Source organism: Artemia franciscana, chromosome 5 (assembly GCF_032884065.1).
Source record: "Artemia franciscana chromosome 5, ASM3288406v1, whole genome shotgun sequence".
In the NCBI taxonomy this organism is placed as follows: Eukaryota; Metazoa; Arthropoda; class Branchiopoda; order Anostraca; family Artemiidae; genus Artemia; species Artemia franciscana.
This window is the reverse complement of record NC_088867.1, coordinates 19,234,902-19,256,660: the sequence shown is the minus strand read 5'-3', so window position 1 is coordinate 19,256,660 and position 21,759 is coordinate 19,234,902. Positions and strand designations below refer to the sequence as shown.

The 21,759-nt window shown below is 36.2% G+C and overlaps 1 protein-coding gene and 1 long non-coding RNA gene across 2 annotated transcripts in view; both read left to right on the top strand.

The window, feature by feature from the left end:
- LOC136027058 (proton channel OtopLc-like) overlaps positions 1-21,759 on the top strand; it is a 428,472-nt gene that overhangs the window by 134,517 nt on the left and 272,196 nt on the right. The window lies entirely within an intron of this gene.
- LOC136027056 (uncharacterized) overlaps positions 11,338-21,759 on the top strand; it is a 29,971-nt gene continuing 19,549 nt past the window's right edge. The window contains exons 1-2 of the long non-coding RNA XR_010617482.1: positions 11,338-11,403; positions 15,630-15,745. This is a non-coding gene — a long non-coding RNA (uncharacterized LOC136027056). The remainder of the gene's footprint in view (positions 11,404-15,629; positions 15,746-21,759) is intronic.

The window sequence follows — 21,759 nt, the reverse complement described above, 5'->3', positions numbered from 1 at the left end:
ACATTACAACTGAAATTAATGTAAAATATTGCTGCAGAATAAAATTCTGATTCTAAAGGTACAGTATTGGTCATAGAGCTATCTCAATGCCCAGGGAATCGCAACACTGACCCTTTTTGGTGTCATAACTCTTTTTCTCCAAAGAACAACTTGGTTGAATATGGAGCAGTTAATATTAAAATTGTTTTTTCTTATCTTTAAGTTAGAAAAAAAGAAAATCGCCAGCAACAATATAAATTACAATTTTGGCTGTTAGAGCCCTACAGAATTAAAAAGATTGAAACTTGACCCATAATTTTAAGGGGCAAGAAAAGGACTGCTAAAATTGAAACCTAAAACCTGACTAAGTCTTTTCAAATATAATTGGGAAATTCAGGCCTATGCAGAAATTTCAAGTTCCTATCTACAAAAATACGGAATTTTGTATTTTTGGCCAGAAGGCAAATCACTAATGCGTGTTTTTTTTTCCAGGGGTGATCGTATCGGCCCAGTGGTCCTAGAATGTCTCGAGAGGGTTCATTCTAACGGAAAGTAAAAGTTATAGTGCCCTTTTTAAGTGACCAAAAAAATTGGAGGGCAATTCCCCAAAGTCACCGAATCAAAATTTTGAGATGGTGATTTTGCTCAGTTTAGTCGATAGCATTATTTAAAAAAAAAAGTATGGGAAAATATTTTTTTTCAACTGGAAGTAATGAGCAGCATTAAAACTTAAAACAAACAGAAAATATTATGTATATAAGGGAGCCTGTCTCCTCCACAATACCTTGCTCTTTACGCCAAAGTATTATTAGTAATTGCAAATATTTATTCTACGGCCTTTGTGATTCAGAGGGTCATTCTTAAAAAATTGAGACAAAATTCAAGCTCTTGTATAAAGAGTGAGGTATTGACGAGACTATTGTTTATTGTTTGAAAAAGTAGAGCTGTGACAAAGACTCAAACTTTAACGTAAAGAGCTAGGCGTTGAGGAGGGAACAACCTCTTTCATATACGGATTAATTTCTGTTCGTTTAAGGTTTTAATGTCATTCTTTACTTGCAGTTAAAAACTAGTTTTTTTAATTTAATTATCTTAACATATTGGCTTATAAATAAGAAAGTGCTCATAATCTCTTTGTTTCATTTTAATGCAAAGCCCTGATATACGAATGAAAGAATCTGTATTAAATGTATATTTCTACATCAAAATCAAAGGAGTATTTCTGGGTTATGAGTTATAAAGCGAGAAGAATCCCCCTTCTGGTCTTATTAATTGGATAAATTTGACGAGACATTGAGGCATAACGGGACATTGTTTCATTTTGATATTCATATATTGTAATGGCTATCATCCCTAATATTAAATACACAACAAGGCTGTTAAGCTTTACCTTCCTATTCTGTATGTTGTGCCAAAATTAAGTCCTGTAAAGGTGTTTTCATGTTCCAATCTTCCCCCCCCCCCAGCAGAAAACTATCGTCCTTGAACTTGGGAAACGGCCGTATTACGCGAATAATGTTATACAATGCAATCAGTTCAGTATTTTTGAAGAAACAGGGAGCGGGAGATCAAGCCTGGCTCCTCAAATACCCAGGTTCTTAGCTTTTTCCGCCTATTTTTGTTAATTTTGTCTGTGCAAGCCAATCTTTTTTCGGTTTCGTCAAATTTAAGTTTTTTATTTCTTTCATATTCCATATTAGTAGCGACCGCCATTTGAATTCAAATGGGTCCACAGCCACTACTCTTTTCTTCTTCACTGTTACTCACGAAGACGTTTAGCGGTGATCCGTTCAAGACACAGGTGCTATTGATGCTATTTCATAGTATCATTCATATTGGTGCTATTTCTTCAAGACGCAGGTGTTTTTAAGTAATAAAGGGTCGTTTATCTACGCTATGGATAACATAATCCTGTTTGACCTGTTAAATTTATTGAGGATAACATAATCTCACCTGACTTGTTGTGTGACAGCTCATGGGACCTTAATCAAGTGGGATATCCCCAGTGGTAACTGAAGATGGCAAACTCGTGGGATACTATGTAATACTTTTAAGAGACGTTTTATCTTTTTTCTTTAAGATTTTGTTTGCTTCCAAGGCGTTTTTTTCTTCTAGGATTTTCCCCCTCATGGTGTTTGTTCTTCTAGATATTTTTTTTCTTCAATATTATTTTTAATTTGAGATTTTTTTCATGAAGATTATTTTCCATCAAGATTTGTTTTTGCTTCGAGATATTCTTTTTTTCGTGATTTTTCTTCAAGGAAGCATTATAATCCGACGAAACCAAAGGTTTTCATAAGCTATAGGAATCGAACGCAAGACCGTATATTTCCCCAACTGTATGGTGCCTTAAAGATATGTGCCAACAAATCCTTCCTAATTTCAGGAAACAAATTCTGGAAAATAAGCTCTTTCCCGTACGGAGAATTTACCTCAAGGCTTCTAGATTGATAAAGCTATAGATTGTGTGTTTCTTATTTCTGGAAATAATACGCATGGAGGGGAATAAATCGATAACTGGAAATAGGCTTAGGGAGATATTATTGTAAATGTTACACCATTGTGTTTGTTACACCATTGTATTTTTATCTCGTTTCGAGAGCCAGCACAGTTTGAAACGGTGATTTTCATAGTTTGTTCGATTGTTAAACATCAACGTCTTTGGTTGGCGATCATTAAAAAGCGATGATTTTTTGTTAAATACACAATTCTTGTATCTTTTTAAGAACTTCACGGAATTTGAGAGACTCTGCTACCTGATTCTCTGTGTTTTTTCTCTAATTGGTACCCATTAGAATTCGAGAATTTTTTGATAAATAAATAATTCTTGTACCTTCTAATAGAGCTTTCCGGAGTTTGAGAGACTCTGCTGCCTGATTCTGTGTGATTTGTTTTTTACTTTGTCCTTATTATAAAACGAAGATTTTTCATTCAAAAGAAGATAAGAAGAACACCAGCCTACTACAGAACCAACGTCATATTGCATATCTTATCTATGTGCCGAAACTGAAACGTATTTAAAAATAATACCGTAAAGGATGGTGAAACCGCAAGCAAAATAAAAAGAGCATTGACAAAGAATATCACCAGAGAATATAGAGCAGAATACTGATGAGAAACAAAGCACCAGAAAATTTTACTAGTACCGTCGATTGCTTAGCAATAAATACTATCAATGAAATCAATAATGGAATGTCCAGTGAGATTATTAAAAGTTGTCTTTGACCTCAAATGGAATAAGCGTCATGTCAAGAGAGAAGATAATGAACTATTTTATGGCATTAATTCTAAGTATTCATATTTTGTGATGATATTCTACATGTCATTGTTTAAATAATAATATTTCATTGCATTATTTTGTTATATTACAACTACGGCTTTTAAAACTTTTTTCAAAAGTTGGATACACAAGAAAAGGAATTTAAAGAAACAAAGTAACAACTACCAGGCTCATTGGGAATCTACTAGAGTCTGAGATAGGTTAATACGCTTTTTTTTACCAAGGTTTGAAAGAGAAGGGCAGGATTTTTCCAAATTCTAGACGCTGAGACCGGCAAACGGAGACAGGCAAACAGATGCTGAGACATACAGACACAGAGAGAGAAAGGGAGAAAGAGAGAGACAGATACAGAGAGAGAGAGAGAGAAAAACAAACATACACAGAGGTACACAAAATAATGCACAAGGACACACGGAGACAGGCAAACATATACTGAAATACGCAGGCCCAGAAAAAGACAAAATCACACAAAGGTATGCATCCAGACACAGAGACGTGGAAACAGAAACCGAGCCACAGAGAGCGACAAAACCGCAAAAAATTAGACACACAGGTACACACAAATACACAAACAGATGCCCTGACACACAGGCACTGAGAGAGAAAAAATACATGCAAAAACACAAAGTCAAACACACAGGAATGCAAAGAGACACAAATAGATGCAAACAAACACAAATAGAACAGAAGCTCAGGCACATAGGCACCGAGAGAGACAAAAAGGCACATAAGCACTAAATCAGCCACAAAGGCACGCAGAGACAGGCTAACAGACGCTAAGACACACAGACATAAGGAGACAGAGTCACAAACAAACACAGAAAGTCAGACACACAGGCATGCAAACAGAGACGAGTAAACAGACGCTCGTCATACAAAAGCTGAGAGAGACGAAAAGACTCATACACACACAAAGGCACACAGATACAGGCAAAAAGACGATCAGACCCACCGGCATAGAGAGATCCAAAACACTGACACACAGACAAAGTCCATACACAGAAACAGGCAAACAGACGTTTAGACCAACCGGCTCAGAGAGAGAGAGACAGATGGAGAGATAAAACACACACATAACCATACAAAGCTAGAAACACACGCACAGAGAGACAGGCAAATAGACTATCAGACCCATGAGCACAGAGAGAGGTAAAACACGCGATAAAGCGCACAAACTCACGCACATAGAGACAGACAAACGGACGTTGAGACATAGAGGCGTGGAGAGAGATAATGGCACACAAAAAACACACAAAGTTAAAAATATAGGCACACAGGGACTGGCAAACAGACGCTCCAACACTCTGGCAGAGAAAGAGAATAACGCACACCTACACACAAAGTCCGAGAATCAAGCAAGTAAACAGACACTCAGACCAAAAGGCACAGAGAGACAAAAATACACGAAAAACCCAACATTCAGACACAGAGGCACACTCAAACAGGCAAAGAGACGCTTGGACACACAGGCGCCGAAAGAAATAAAAAACAAACTTGTCCGGACACACAGGCATGCAAACAGACACAAAGACATGCAAACAATTTCAGAAACAAAGCCACGAAGAGGGACAGAAACACACAAAATCTGACACAAAGGCAAACAGAGACAAAACAAACAGACTCTCAGAAAAACAGACACATAGAGAGACAAAAACACATAAACACATAAAGATAGGCAAACAGGCACACAGAGCCAGGCAAAAACAAACTCATACTCAGAGACACAGAGAGAGATAAAAACAAATAAGAGCACACAAAGTCTGGCACACAGTCACACAGAGACAGGCAAACAAATGCTCAGACACAAAGGTACAGAGAGACAAAAACACTCACAAATAAACAAATTTGAACATACAGTCTTGCAAACAGACAAAGAGGAAAGCAAAAGGACGCTCAACCCCACAAGCATAGAGAAAGACCAAAAATAAACACGCAAACGCATTTAAAAAACAGACATAGGCATGCAAAAAGAAGCACAGACAACTAAACACACAATCAGACCCACGGGCACAGAGAGTGATAAAATATAAAACATTCACACTAAGTCCACAAACAAAGACAGGTAAACGTCCTTAAGTCCACTACAGAGATATGCTAGACAATTAACCGACGAGCACAGAGAGAAATAGGGGGATACAAAAATCTGTACAAGCAAAGAAAGTCAGAAACACGGGCGAACGGAGATAGGCAAACAGATTGTCAGACTCAATGGCACAGAGAGAGGAAGAAAGAAAGGAAAGGAGATAAAAATACAGCCGCATACCCACTAAATTAGACACACAGGCACACGGAGAAAGGAATACAAACGCTGTGATACGGAGGTTCAGAAAGAGATAAATTCACGTAAAAATGCACAAATCTAGACATACAGGCACAGCGAGACAGGCAAAAAGTTGCTCAGACAAGCAGACACAGAGAGAGAGACAAAAAAATCTCCAAGCAAAGTCAGACAAACAGGCACAAAGCGAAAGGCAAACAGAAACTGATACCCACACGCATAGAGAAAGACGAAAACATATACAAACAAAAAAAGTCAGACACGCAGGCACTCATGAGACAGAAAAATAGACACCTAGGCTGAGAGAGAAGCGAAAATACACACAAAGTCAGACACAAATGTACACAGAGACAAGTAAACAGGGGCTCAAACAAGCAGGCACGGAGAGACAAATACACACGCAAGCGCACAAAGTCAGACAATTAGGCACTGAGAGAGAAAACAAGACACTCAGACACACGGGCACACAGAGATAAAAAAAATTTACAAACACACGTCAGATACACACGCACGCAAACAGGCGGAGATACAAACAAACAAACGCTCAGACACACAGGCAGAGAGAGAGAGAAACAAAATCATGCACACAAAACACTCAGAGTCATACAAACAGGTATGCAAACAGACAGAAAGACACGCAAGCAGGTGGAGAGAGATGTAAATACACATACAAACACATAGACTCAGAAATATGAGTGACATTTTCATACAGACTAAATAGATCACTTTAATTGAGCTTTATTCACCTTGCTTGGTGGTGGTGCAATCTATATACAACATCCATACATTAACCTAGATGGTGCTTGCGCTGTTGAGGCTCTAGACCATCTGGAAAGTTTAGCCCTATATTTGTGCGAGATCAAAATCAAACACCCTAAGAAATTCCTATAGTGCTGAATGCAGTTGCTCACGGACTAGTAATTGGTGTGATGAGCAGCCAGGTAGGTATCAGCAGTTTGATGAAAAGACCCTATCCATTTTCACCACTAGTGCCATCCACCTTCATTCATTTAAACGAACTTGTATTGCTGAAGGCTCCTCCAGGATGCGTTACTCTGTACGGACAGAAAAGAAGAAGGCGGCGCGGGAAAAGAGCTGGAATACGAGTTAAAACTAGACAAAAAGACCACCCCAGTAAAGTGATTGAGACAATTGTCTCTGGCAGAACGACAAATTACTGACAGCAAAATACAAGTTCTACATAGAAGTAAAAATTTCGAATCAGAAACCTCTGCCCTCCCTCTCAAAATATAACGTAGACCCAGGCCCTGAAAGCTCTAAACTACCCCCATCAACTCTGTCTCCCGTCGCATACAATGCAAAGAAGTGTTTTCCCACATTCCTGCTTTGTAACACACGTTCTCTTTGCAATAAAATAGATGAGATCGACGTAGTATTACGGCAGAACAATGTTTCTGTCGCAGCCATAGCAGAAACTTGGAATCTGACTGGAGTGACTGGAAAACTTACCGGTTATGCCCTATATCTCAGAACAAGACAAGCTCTTGGCAACCGCAGACTAGTCGGTGGAGTAGTCCTTTACGTGCGTGAAGATGTCCCTATGAAGGAGCTACGTGAACTCGAAAGCACTGAACATGAGGCTATGTGGGTTTGGTGCAAACCATAAGCAATGCTGCGTGCTTACACATGCATCATCTTTGCTTCAGTCTACTACCCTGAAAGTTCTAAAAACCGCTGTGATCTTGTCACATACCTCCAAAAGACTGTCAACAACCTTCTTGATTTTCATGGAAACCCTGCTATTGTTCTGGCTGGGGACTTTAACCAAACCAAGAAAAGCTGGCTAGCATCATGCCTTTCCCTCAAGCAGGTTGTAAATTTCCAAACACATGAATCCGGCAGCATACTCGATTTAATCCTGACCAACTGTGAGATATATTACCAAACCCCTGAATCCCTTGGGCCACTTGCCTGTTCTGATCACAACTTTGTGCTCTGGTTAGCTACCGCTTCAATACCCAAGCCTAAAATTAAGCGTGTCAAGTACCGTCCGCTTACTGATTCAGCAATTAGCACCAATGGTCAATGGATAGCTGCTCACACTTTTTCAGAAGTCTAAGGAGACAAAAGCCTTGATAAAAAATGCCAACTGTTCAGCGAAGTTCGCCATGCCGAATACTTTGAGTTTTTCCTGAAAAGATTTTCATTAGATGTGAAAGTGATGAACCCTGGATAATCCCCCAAATCAAAAAACTAATCCGAAAAAAGTGCAAGCTTTTCCAAGGAGATTTGCAAGACGCGACAATATTACGCAATCACGTTACCTCTTTCATGAGAAGTGCGAAGAAAGATTACGGGCTTGAGATGTTTTCGGGCTTTTTTTAGGCACACTAATCCCAGGAAATGGCACAGAGCGGTCAAGAAAATTACTGACAAGTTTATTCATGACAGCATAAAAATAAGCCACCTTGAGGGAACTTACACAACTGCTGATGAGGTTAATCAATATTTCACCCGCATCTGGATGTCATTTCCTTCTCCCACACAAGCCCAGAAGTCTGAAATACTTGACTCCTGCACAGATGAAGGTGAAGTTGTTTTCGATGAGATGACAACCTATAAGACCCTGATGAAGGTGAAAGTAAACTGCTCAGCTTATCCAGACGAAATTCCACCTCAACTGAGTCGAGAATACGCCCCTTTTATTGCGAAACCACTCTCAGTACTGATGAACCTTTGCTTTTTGGCTTTTCCAGCTGTTTGGATAAAAGCTTACGCTAGCATAATTCCGAAGCTTACTAACCCTAAGAGCTGTGGCGAACTTAGACCTATTTCACAAACACCATGCCTGGCAAAAGTGGCCAAGACCTTTATCATGAGGGTCTTACTTGGTCAAATCAAGGGATCTATCGACCAGAGACAATACTGCGGATTGAAAGACTGTAATACCTCAGTGTACCTAGTGCAGATATACGATAGTTTCCTCAAGTGGGTCAAAAAAGGTCACAGTTTTGTAGACCTTGGTTGTATAGATTTCCGAAAGGCATTTGAATTAATAAATCACATTGTAGCTGTCCTTAATCTCAAGCTAATGGAGGCTAAGAAAAGAAATCTTAAGCTTGTGTTGGACTTTCTCAGTCAGAGGATGCATTGTCTGTTTGCTCGCTATTCCACCTGTGGTCCTATTACACCTGTGGAGCCCCTCAAGGCACTAAGCTTGTGGCTATTGAATTCTTGTCTGTAAGTAACTTCCTCATAGCTGACTTTGACCACCGCTACAAGTTCATGGACGACCTGTCATTTATCCTGAAATATTTAGTACAAAACGGAGTTGTGACGCCACAATTCAGTTAAAATATTTTCAGCGTTTTCACAAAAGAGTGCACGGAGCTAAATCTTGAGATTAGTGTGAACAAGTCAAAGATAGTGCGCTTTAACCCGCTAAAAAGTGATTTTATGGAGCCAAATGTTCCATTCTTTCTAACAAACAGTATCAAAATCCTTGGAGTTACTTTCTCCAATGACTTCAGCTTTGCCACACATATATAACACGTGGTTAAAAGTGCAAACTCTAGTCTACAGACTTTAAACGATATGCATAGGCTCAATGCGAACACAGAGAGTATTAAGCATGGACACATGGCATATGTCCGCCCCATTCTGGAATATGTGTACCCTCAGCACTTAGAACATTGTATCTCTGTCAGGAGCTTTAATCAGTTCAGAAGCGAGCGGTGTCAATCATCTTGGGCCGCCGTTACATCCCATACGAAAAGGCTCTTGAGGGGCTAGGACTGCCGTCACACCAAAACCGGTACGCAACTCTGATAATGAGTTTTTGAAAGTTATTGCTTTTTTAAAAGCTCTTGCCTGACATTCTACCCGATTGATATCTACCATCAAGAACGAAAAAGCAAGATAAGATAGTTCCCGTTAAAGCAAGAACAAACCGATATGGTAATTTCTTTCGTCCCGGTTTTCGTCAAAATGTACAATAAGAGTTAATATTTATAGTTGATTTATATTTACAAGTATAGTTTGATTTCGAATATGTTGTAAAGAAACACAAATCAGCGATAGCTGTCAAGTTTTTGCTATTAAACCTTTCTACTACTACTACTACTTATTTTTGAATTGTCATTCTTTTTTTTCATCTGGCTGTAAACTGCCTCGTTTTCTCCTTGTCCTATGTTTTCTCATACTGCCAATACAGATGTTTTTTAAATTGAAGTTGTTAGAACGCTAATGAGGAAAAATATTGTGCAAAATATCATACAGAAATGTAGGTTAAAAAAAGTAATATTGGGAATTCCAGAGCACCCTTCCCCTCCTTCCTTTGATAATTGATTGGGGGATGTGCTTTTTAAGAGGTTTTGATCGTTCTCAAAGGATTGTTAAGCAAAATGGAAAATACGATAGTGATCAATATCCTAACCACATTTGATAATTTTTTCCTTTGATAAAAGACACACATTTAAGATTAATAATGTTTTTAGTAATATGCTAATACTTTAGTTTCTTTGCATATTTATTTGACATTTTGTTCAGGCAAAAGGTTTTTTGGCTACTCAACCTTTTAAATGTTAAAAATACCTTCTTTATAGAATTAAGCTTGGGGGCTAGGTCATAGGAAAAATTTCTACCTCCTGGGTTAAAATTTTTTTTAAGTCCTTGCAAATCATCCACTCCCTTGTTCCCAAAATAACTTCAATCAAAATTAAAAAAAAATATATGTTAATTTGTAACAGAAGCGCAATAACTACTCCTGAATTTGTCACCTTTTAAAGCCACTTTTATCCCCTAGAGTTTGCTTATTTATTAACATGATGTAATGAAGTTGGTAAAAATCTTTAATCATAGCGTGGGCCTGAAAGACCTATAAAAGGTGATGGGATTAAGAGAAATATACCCTGTAATGGTTATTCTTCTGCTACCTTTTCTGTTTAGGGAAAAGAAACGAAATTTTCTCGGTCGCATTGCTTATTCATCCCCACTACCTTTACCTATATATATATATATATATATATATATATAGGACACAGGGATTGTTCGAAAAGAAATTACAGTTTATCTCTATTCACAAGTGGGACACAGGGACACAACTACAATGGCATGTAACTAATATGGCGCGTAACAACTTACGCGCGCCGGGGGGGGGGGGCTTGGGGGGGGTGCAAAGCGCCCCCACCAACTAGGTGTTGGGGTGGCGCGAAGCGCCACCCAAACTGCTATTATATTTTTATATATATATATATATATATATATATATATATATATATATATATATATATATATATATATATATATATATATATATATATATATATATATATATATATATATATGTATATATATATATATATATATATATATATATATATATATATATATATATATATATATATATATATATATATATATATATATATATAAATAAAGTAGAAATGACAACTAAGCCTAATATAGGATTATATAAAATTATCAAAAACTTTTTTGATGATACGAGAAATGGATTTTATCGACCTTTTTATATTCCTTAGCATATGGCTGTCTTCTTCTTTTTGGAATGCCAAGCCTTCTAAAGTCTTCTTTTGGCTTCGCGACGGTTTTCAGTCTGTAAGTGATGATGGGTCAGGAATAAGTCTTGATAAATCTTTTTGATCTACTCGCAGATAAAATTGTGTCTTAGGAAATCAAGATGAAAGTTTCAGATTCTTCCTTTCCAATATTTAGGATAAAAATGCGTAATCTGCCTTCCGCCTGTTTCTATAGCATTTGGCTTAATTTTCGGCTGCTTATTTTACAGTTTGGCACAACGATTTCTTCACATCATCAAACGGCAAAATTTGGAGGAAAAATGGCGGTCTCTTATTAATTTCAGTTTTTTTTATTAATAGTTTTTTTTGTAAGTATATCATTTACACTTTAGTTTTAAGGAAAATATAGACTATTTGAAGGTTTATAATACTGGTTTTAAAGAAGGAGACATGCTAGAACAAAAAGACTGCTTTCAATTGTAAAGGGGTTTGAGAATTGCTTTGAATTAAAATAATTGTAAAAAAGAAAGTCATTTGGTCAGATCAAAATGCATTACATTCTCAGAACAACATACTGAAAAAAATAATATAGCCTACTTGACCGGTCTAAAGCCTACTTAGATTAAAGTGAGGACAAAAGTAGGATAGTTTGATAAAAAAAGACATTTTAGGTCAAAGGTTTATTCACCTTGGTAGATATCTGTGCAATGCTGAACTGCAATAATTTATTTGGCTAGTTGTATATTATGAATAGTTTGCTTTGAAAATTTCATTAGCTGCCTAGTTAGTTATATTTTAGAAAAGCTGAGATATAGCATTATCCAACTATTGGGATATTTATGATACTCCTAAAATACATAATTTTCTAGCTACATAGATATTATCACCAAGTTAATTAGAAAATTTATGGGTAAAACTATATCAGTTCATGCAACTGGCTTACCAATAAAGTGAATATACCACTCAATGCCTTTGTTATATTTTTTACATATGTAATAATTCCTTCTAATGTAAATTCAATTTTAAGTAATTTAATCAAACCCTAAACTAACCTTATTATAAATAGTATTAGAACTGAGATGTAGCATTATTTTTTCAAAAATGATTGAAAAGATGGCACTGAGAAATTGTAGTATTATTTTGTGGAAAAAGAGAGATAAGTCATACTTTATTTGAAAATTTGTCAATTTTAAGAGCTTATGCTTAAATTAGAATTTGCAGTAGCCTAGAAGCAAATAATATATTCATAAAGAACATAAAAAAAATGCATCAAGTGGTATTTTCACTTTATTGGTAAGTCAGTTATATAAACTGCTATAATTTTAGCCAAACTAATAAAAAATAAATAGTCAAAAGTACCTAAAGTAAAATTTTAGGAAAAATTATAGCAGGTCATATAACTGGCTTTCCTATAAAGTGAATATATTGCTTGAGACCTTTTTTATGCACTTTATGCATATAATAATTGCTTCTACCTTAAATTGAGATTTAAGCACTTATTGAGCTCTTAAAAATGATAAATTTTCAAAAAATTGACATATCACTCAATTTCCACAAAATAATACTACATTTTTTCAGGACCATTATTTTTGAACAGAAAATGCTATATTTTCTTAGTGCTAAAATTATTTATAATAATGTTAGGTTAGGATAAAAATTGCTTAAATTTGAATATCAGTTAGAAGTGATTATTATATTCATAAGAGCACAAGAAAAGGCATAAAGTGTTATGCAGGGCTGCCAAATTTTTTTAAGGAGTGTCATATTTTTTCTAAAAATGGGTTTTTTGTGTCATCTCAGATTCCATAATTTGTCATATTTTTTGCTTCAAGTGGTATCATATTTAATTGTCAAATCATTATTTAGAGCTTTGAATATATAATCAGTTCAAAAAGGAGTAAACTTAACTTTGTTCTATTATCTGGCTTGAAAAGGCACCAACAAATACAACAAACATACTAAATTGAAGCTGGCTTACATATTGAGTAAATAAAAAGCTTAGCCAATAATGCTGATTATATATAGAGCTGATTATGATTATGATGTCATACAAAAAGTCTATTTTCAATTTACTGTTGGAATTAATTGCCCCTAAAACTCTTATAAATTTCAACTAGCCTCATTGGCTGCTCAGACACAAATTCATAGTGTGTAACATTAATTTAGTCAAAAGTTTCTATTTCTTTCATGAAGTCATAAAATGGTCATGATCCCAAGATTGAGTAGTAGGCAAAGAGAAAGTAAGACAAATAAAAAGAAATTTCATATAGGAATTCTGACAAAACCTCCCAGTGTGAAATTTCCCCTGAAAAGCTTACCCCAAGAAATTTGCCCCCATACAGAAAATTATCCCCTCAAAAACCCACCCCAAGCACTAAAATCCCGTCCCCCTCATGAAAGATGTCTGTGTGCTTCCCCATAACAAATAAAATCTGTAGACAATGGGAAGTTTTATAGCTTATGCCCATCCCCAGGGGCTGGGGGGTATATTATTTCCAAAAGCATAGTTTTGGGACTTTTCTGCTACATAGGACAAAATAGTTTTCAAAAAATTTGTATTGGACAATTTTGGGGAAGAAATAGGTGGAGGAGGGTGGCTAGTTGAACTCTAACCTTGGTCACTTAAAAGGACACTAAAAATTTTATTTTGTGTTCAAATGAGCCATCTCCTATTTTTTTGAAGATCAATCACTCAATATGATTATCCCTGAAAAAAAAAAACACGCTTCCATTATCTTTCTCCTGACAAAAAATGTAAAATTCCACGTTTTTGAAGACAGGAGCTTGAAGCCTATGCAGTAGGGGTCTCTGATATGTGGCATTTGATGGTTTGACATTCATTTAGGTTCTTTGATTTTTAAGGGGTGTTTCACCCTTTTTTTGAAAACCAGGCAAATTTTATAAGGCTTGTAGCTTTTTATGGGTAAAATTAAGCTTAATAATTCTTCTATGTTTTTTTAGAATCAGCCTAATGATTTATTTTTTTTATATATTTATTTTCTAGGCAGAAATTTGAGATTTCTAACCAAAGCTCAAGGAAGAGAATCTTCCATTGACTAGTCCATCCATAAGGATATTAAATGCAATTTAATAATCTTAAATCTTTTTAGCCAGCATTTCCTCAAATATTACATACTTAATCCTCATGCCAAGGTAGCGTTTAGAGCCTTCTCTATGTGGGGCAGTCTGCAGCAATGGCCTGTGCATCAGACAGCAAAGTTCTAGCTTAGTCTAGGAAACTCCCTAGACCATCACTCCACCGGAGCTTGGGTCTTCCTCTTGGATGCTTTCATCTACTGCCGGCTGGTTTAAAGTCGTAATGAATCCTAGCCGGAGTGTTGACAGGCAATCACAAAAGATGTCCAAACCAACGATTTGTATCGGCTTGGTAACCAGGTGTGACAAAGGTGACTCAAAGTCTTCCCATAGAATTCTCTTGCTTGTCTGACGGCACTTGGATTGAAGAGTGTTGTGACAATGCTGGATAGCTGCAGGTGCAGGCCAAGTTTCAGTTCCGTATAGCAGGATTGGATAGACTGACCCTCCAAGGATCAACTACACTGTTTAATAATGTTAAAAGTTTGAGTCAAATTCTCAGACGTAAATTTGAAAAGCATAGAAATTTCAGAATATTTCAAGATATTCCTAGGTTGAAAGCTGGCTCAAAACACAGCCGTGTTTAAATTGAGAAACGTTACATCTCTATTTTTTTTAATCCACAATCCTTTTTTGAGAATCGTACAAAAACTGTAGTTTCATTCATGTTATGAAATTCACCAACTATATACTCATCTTGCCTACGTTACACTTGTGATCAATAAACATCCTGTTGATCAGAGTTTATTTTAACCAACCTATCTGTTACACAGTGGTACACAATGTAATGTTAATTTTTCATATCTTTAAATGCATTTAATTGCAGACAATAATAGATCTGTAAAAGGACTAGCAACAAAGTGTAAATTAATAGGTTTGTTGTTCTGATTGAAGTAATTTAAGCATATTCTATTAAATTTTAGCATAATTCATTTAAGTATATTCTTCATTCTCAAACCTGCAGATTTTATTGAATTTTTTTCAGGTTTTCTTTCCTATTTTTGCTTGTACCTTGAAAATACATAGTTCTAATATGGCTACAAGTGCTTTAATAGTTTTTTATCCTTTCACTGTCTATTGTTCAGCCACTGCAAGGTGAGTCTGGTAAGGCCTGGGGAGAGTTGTGTTTGGACCAAAGTTTGCGGAGTTTCTAGGCATGCCTTCATCATTTGTAAAATGATGCAAAAAAAATGTCAATTTATTGCAAAAAAAATAGAATTGGGTTTTCTTTTCTAGAGAGTTTTATATAGGAGACTTCATCTTCTCTTTTTCTCAAATATTTCTTTGAAAGACGAGATAATCTCAGTGTTAATTAGTCATATCAGCTGGATTTCAGATAGTGCTGTCTATTTTAGTTTTGTTAAATTGCATAAAGTGGATGAATGTGGCAAAGAAAAATTAAATGGACCTCAAGTAGTCCTTGCCCTTACATACAAAGTATTGTAAGGGCAACTTGCCCTTACTTGCCTTGTTAATACGTATCTACTCTTAATTTTAGGAATTTTGGAAATATTGATGGCTGGGAGAAACTTAATTACTTAAGCCGCCAACTAGATTTCTACTCAAAGCCACCAACTATATTTAGATAGATCTAAATATGGAGCTTATTTTGAAGTAAGTGTTTTTCTTTTCAAGCATTATTGGGCTGCTAATTATTTTACAATGTTCGACATCCCAGCAAATAGACCTTTTTAAATGATTATTTGTCCTGGTGAGGTGGGGGGGGGGGAATGAGTAAGATTATAGAGGTGCTGTAGGTTGAGCTTAGCCAAAAAACGTTGGGAACCATTGTGCTAGATAATTATCAGCTGTATGAGTAGCTAGCCCATACAAAAGACAATAAAACTTTGAAGTTATATTCGTTCATTAGATATATTATTTTAGGTATATTTACGTTTTTACAATTATAAAACGTTACTATGCAATTACGCAGAGTTGTTCCTAGGGTTGGTGGTGCCCAGGGAAAAACAAATCAGGGCGTGCTTTTCCCTACTCAAATATAAGCAAAAAGCTGAATCAAATTGACAAATTGGATCTAAGTGGGCAATCCCCTAGCCAAGACTTCTCTCCCAAGCTACGGCGCCAGGGCCGCTGACCCTGTTGACCCCCCCCCCCTCTCCGCCCAGGAACAGCTCTGAAATTATGCTACTATACACTAGGTATGATTGTACGTTAGATTGATATCCTCGTTGTTTTTCAGTATCAAGATTGAAAAAAAATTTTTTTTTTCCTAATCTTCCGTCATTACATAAATAATATTTTTTCAGTCAAGTATTATAGTTTTACTTGACTTTTTGTTTGTCTAATTAAGGGTTCACTGAGTCCGGATTTTCATTTGAGGAGTTTTCTACTTGTCAAATTATTTAACTCATAAAACAATCAACAGAGAAAAGTGAAACAGAACATACATTTTAACTTGCCTTCTATTCTAAGATCACTTTCTAAAGCGAGAAATATCAGTAAGGAAGTTAATGGTTTGGCAATCAAATTGTTCAGTATTCTAGAATCACTATGTTCTTAAAAGTGCATCTTTTATTTTTTCTTAGCTTTTTGGGAATCTTAAGCCACTTAAGTTCTCAAGTGATTATCTTAAAGAATTAATCCACTTTTAGAAAACACAAGTTTTCATCCATTGCAATTGGCAGTGACTGGTAGAAATCTTTGTAAAAACTCTTAAAAACAAACTGAGAAATTGCAGCTTGAAATTACTGACACTTGGAAAACTCGGATATGTTATACATATTTTTGAAATCAGTTATGCATATATTATAACTAAAACAAATCAAAAGGGATGATAGAGTAAAATATAGATTCACAACCCTGAAAATATATCACTATTTTGAAAAAAAATATTTTTCATAGTTTTTTTTTAAATAATGCTATCAACTAAACTGAATAAAAACCATCTCAAAATTTTGATTCGTTGACTTTGGGAAAAAATGAGTTTTAGAGGGGGCATAATTGCCCTCCAATTTGTTGGTCACTAAAAAGGTCACTATAACTTTTACTTTCCGTTATAATTAACCCTCTCGCGACATTCTAGGACCACTTGGTCGATAGGATCACCCCTGGAAAAAAAAGAAAACGCATTCGTGATCTGCCTTCTGGCAAAAAATACAAAATTCCATATTTTTGTAGATAGGAGCTTGAAATTTCTGCATGGGGCTAAATTTCCCAATTATATATTGAAAAGACTTAGTCAGGTTTTGGGTTTCAATTTTGGCAGCCCTTTTCTCGCCCCCTTGAAAATATGGGTCAAGTTTCAATCTTTGTAATTTTGTAGAGCTCTAACAGCCGAAATTGTAATTTATATTGTTGCTGGCGATTTTCTTTTTTTCTTTTGATATTAACCGCTCCCTATTCAACCAATTTGTTCTTTGGAGAAAAAAAGAGTTATGACACCAAAAACGGTCATAACCGTTTGAATGATTCCTCATTCTAACAAAGGTTAGAATCTAACCTTTGGGTGGAAGGGGTGGGGAGCTCATTCGCTTTGAAATTGCTAATTTCAACCCCCTCCGAGTCACCACCGTGCCCCTCCCCCCATGTCATTCTCTAAAAATTTAAGGATTTTTTTTTCAACATATTGGAAAGGTCAAATAAACATGCCTCTGGGGATTTCACGACCCCCTGTAGCCAAGGGCCGTCCTCAGCAAAAGAAATGAGAAACAACGAATAAAAAAGAACTCGCATCAAAACAAAAAATCTTTAAAACTAAAATATTTTCAAAACAGCTTTAGCAGCATTACTTCAGGGAAATTCACCCAGGAATATCCTGGTTGAACTGTAAATTAAGACTAGCTACAAGACCAATTTAGATAAGACTTTAAGTAAAAGTTTTCGTCCCAATTTCAGGAAATAGAAGAATCATTTATGCTATTTAAGAAGAAGAACGAAATCAAAGACACATTCAAATGCAATAAACTTTCAGCGAACATAGGTTATGAAACATAAAATTTTTTAATTTGAATCAGCCAATCAGAAAATTGTCTGAAAAATCTAAAATTAGGGCTAGAAAAAATCTCGGCATTAGTAAAACCTCATCGTGAATGGGCCTTTAGCAAACGCTAAAATCAAACCAAATTACGGCTCGTTTTTATGATTTTAAGATTTATATGTTACAGTAAATGTCAAAAAATTGTGAATGTCGACTTTCACTGTTTAATGTCAACAAACACCAAATGCATCTGTAAAAGATCAAATATTTCATTACATTCTTATGCATTCGTACCCTTACCGGTTATTTTCGACAATCAGAGATTTGCTCGGGTGAATGTCCAAAAGAGAGGAAAAAAACCAGATCCTTATCTCTAGCAAAAGAAACAAAGAGGGTGGAAGAAGTTGCGCATCACGTTTTTTGAGTATTTTTAACATTTGGTGCTCCTGTCATATTGCAATCTGATATTGGACAGAGAATTCTGTAATTAAGTCATATCCAAAATTTTCGCTATGTGGAAAGATGTTAAGGCAGGACGTACTCTCAAGGAATCTTCCTATACCTCCCATGCTAAACATTTGGAGTTTGCCTGACGTTCCTGAATTAGTGATTTTGGCGGTTTTTATGTTGATAAAAATTAAAAAATGTGGTGAATGTTTTGATTTAATCAAATCTTAAAGCCAAAAATTATATATATTTTTTTATTCCAAAATAATTATTTAACCTGTTTTGGGTTTGCATTCTAGATTGCTATACTTGAGATTGTTGTTGTGGGGTATCAAAAATAGAGCAAAAAATTTTCTATTCAACAATCAGAAACTTATTTCTATAATATACTAGTTGTTGGGGAGGCGCTTCGCGCCCCCCCAAGCCCCCCCGCGCGCGTAAGTCGTTACGCGCCATTGTAGTTGTGTCCCTGTGTCCCACCTGTGAATATAGATAGATTTATATATGTGTTTCAAACTACGTAAAAATTGCGAATATACAATATTTTTGGCTTTCCCACTACTGGGAGCTTTCCGTTTCCAATTGCCAGCAATTGATCTGAAAATGTTTGACCAGAGTCATCGTTTTGCAATCGGACATGCATATTTGTAGTTAATTTTAATATTTTTACGTGTGCCCATAAATTAGAATTTTTCAGGCAAGCATTCATTTCGTCTGCAGGAGTTAAACTACGTAAAAATTGCGAATATACAACATTCTTGGCTTTCCCATTGTCTGTGCATATACAAAGCCGTATGCACTAATAATGACGTCATATGCAAACGCTCTTTTTACAAACAAACAAACATGCATACACACAACTCGTTTTTATATAGATAGATAGATAGATAGATACAATACAAATTAACTGCGTAAAACTTGCGAATATACAACATTCTTCGCTGTCCAATTGTCGCTGCATATAAATAGATTATCAGGTTTACCGACCCTCGAACATGCAACGTACAATTGTCCATGGGAAAAACAATCAGTATTAAGATCTATACCACATTTTTCTAATGATTGACCTTGAGCTTTGTTAATAGTGATTGCAAATGCTAATCGAATTGGGAATTGCAATCTTTTAAATTGAAAAGGCAGATCCGTTGGAATCATGGGAATGCGAGGAATAAGAACAGCCTCACCCTCAAAAGGCCCTGTCAAGATTGTGGCCTCTATTAGGTTTTCCATTGTTTTTTTTACGGCAAGTCGCGTGCCATTGCAAAGCTTTGGTGGGTTGATATTTCTTAAAAGTATTATTGGTACGCCTATTTTTAGTTGTAGCACGTGTGGTGGAAACCCTGAAAGATCTATGGAATTTAAAAATTCAGATGGATAATTAACCGCTTCATTTGGTTCCAAAACTGTGTCGACTGACTTGCAAAGGACTGCCTGGTCTCGAATCTTGGTCAAAACAATAATGTTAATTTCGTGGACGTCTATATTTTTGGGTGCGAGAATCGCTCTTTCACTTAGCCATTTATTATTTTTATAATTTTTTAGAATATTCGGAAATACTTTTTCAATCAATTCATTTTTGGACGTCACTAAATTACAGAAATCAGCAGGTAGTTGTATACGTCCTGAAATTTAGTCTATGGTATCATAAATGTGTTTTTGTTCCGACGTTAACTTGGAAGTGTTATTTTGTACATATGACAATAGATCACTCGTACAGTAACTTTGTTCACGATCCAATTCTACACATGTCGAAACAGCAGCGATACGGTTAGGTGAAGGCATTCCCAAATCCTGAAGAGGTTTGTTTGCCATACGTACGCACAAATCTTCTATAATAACTAAAGTGTAGTTATAAATTTCTGATGTAAAATCAAAAGTCATATCTGACGTCTCTAACTGTTTTCGATGGAGTATATCTTCGGACATTTTTGACTTATATTTTTCCCATAACTCTGTAGGAGCTGATGGAGAGCAAGTGCACGAATTTGACTTGGGGTTGACGTTTCGCACGCGTCATTGATGCAGTTATCCCAGTGTTGGTCATTCTCCAATAAATTCAGAGCTTGGCATGCACTACGGTAAGTGTCATGTATAGTACCGTTTACAGTTCTCAAATACTCAAAGGATGTCGGACCGGGTACATTCACCAAAAGCAGGCGTAGAAAGAAGCATTCATGTTGATTGGGGTGAACGGTGTAGAGTCTTCCTATCGTGGTATCTTTGAAGATGGTAGGTTGGCCGTAAACCCACTGGTTATCTACTTCGATGGTGGTACCGTTGCCATTGTAAGTTCTTTAGTCATTTTACAATTAGAAATTTCTCTTTCAACGGTCTTCTTACGATTAAAAATTTGTCTTTAAACGATATTCTTAAATACCTGTGTCCTGGTCGTCATTTATATTCCCTGTGTCCCGGTCGTCATTTGTGTCCCGGTATCCCAGTCTGTAATTTCTCTTTGAGTGTCCCTGTCGTTATTTATATTCCCTCTGTCCCGGTCGTCATTTGTGTCCCGGTCTGTAATTTCTCTTTGAGTGTTTTTTCTTTTTAGTATTTTTTAGTTTTTTACATTTTTTCTTTTTTCAGTTTTCTTTTTCTTCTTTATTTTTCAGCTTCACTATGAAATACATATCGCCGAACCTTTGTTTTTTTAACTAAAATCTGGTAGGCATTGATGACCTTATCCAAGTCAAAATCCCAAACCCAATCATCATCGCTATCATTTTCAGTTTTGATATGTTTTGACTCTCGCTGTCCAGGTAGATCTTCATCTAACTGCGCGGTTTTGTGTTCTTTAGCCTCAAGCCTGTTTCCTTGTTGTTCTTTTGATTCCTCGGCACGCTTTCTTTTCTGACTTTCTCTATCAGCAGCAAGTTTTTTGGCATAGACTCTTTGAGCATCTTCATCGGCTTTTGCCATTGTAAGTTCATCAGTCATTTTAAACTTAAACATTAATAGATTTCTACGTGAACATATATATCTTAAATATCTTTAATGACGTCACCGTCATAGCAAAAATGACGACAACTAACTTCATGACGTCAGTCGACACAGAAACATGACGTCACCTGATCCACAGACAGACAACTTATTTTTATATATATAGATACTAGCTGTTGGGGTGGCGCAAAGCGCCACCCCAACACCTAGTTGGTGGGGCGCTTCGCGCCCCCCCAAGCCCCCCCGCGCGGGTAAGTCGTTACGCGCCATATTAGTTACGCGCCATTGTAGTTGTGTCCCTGTGTCC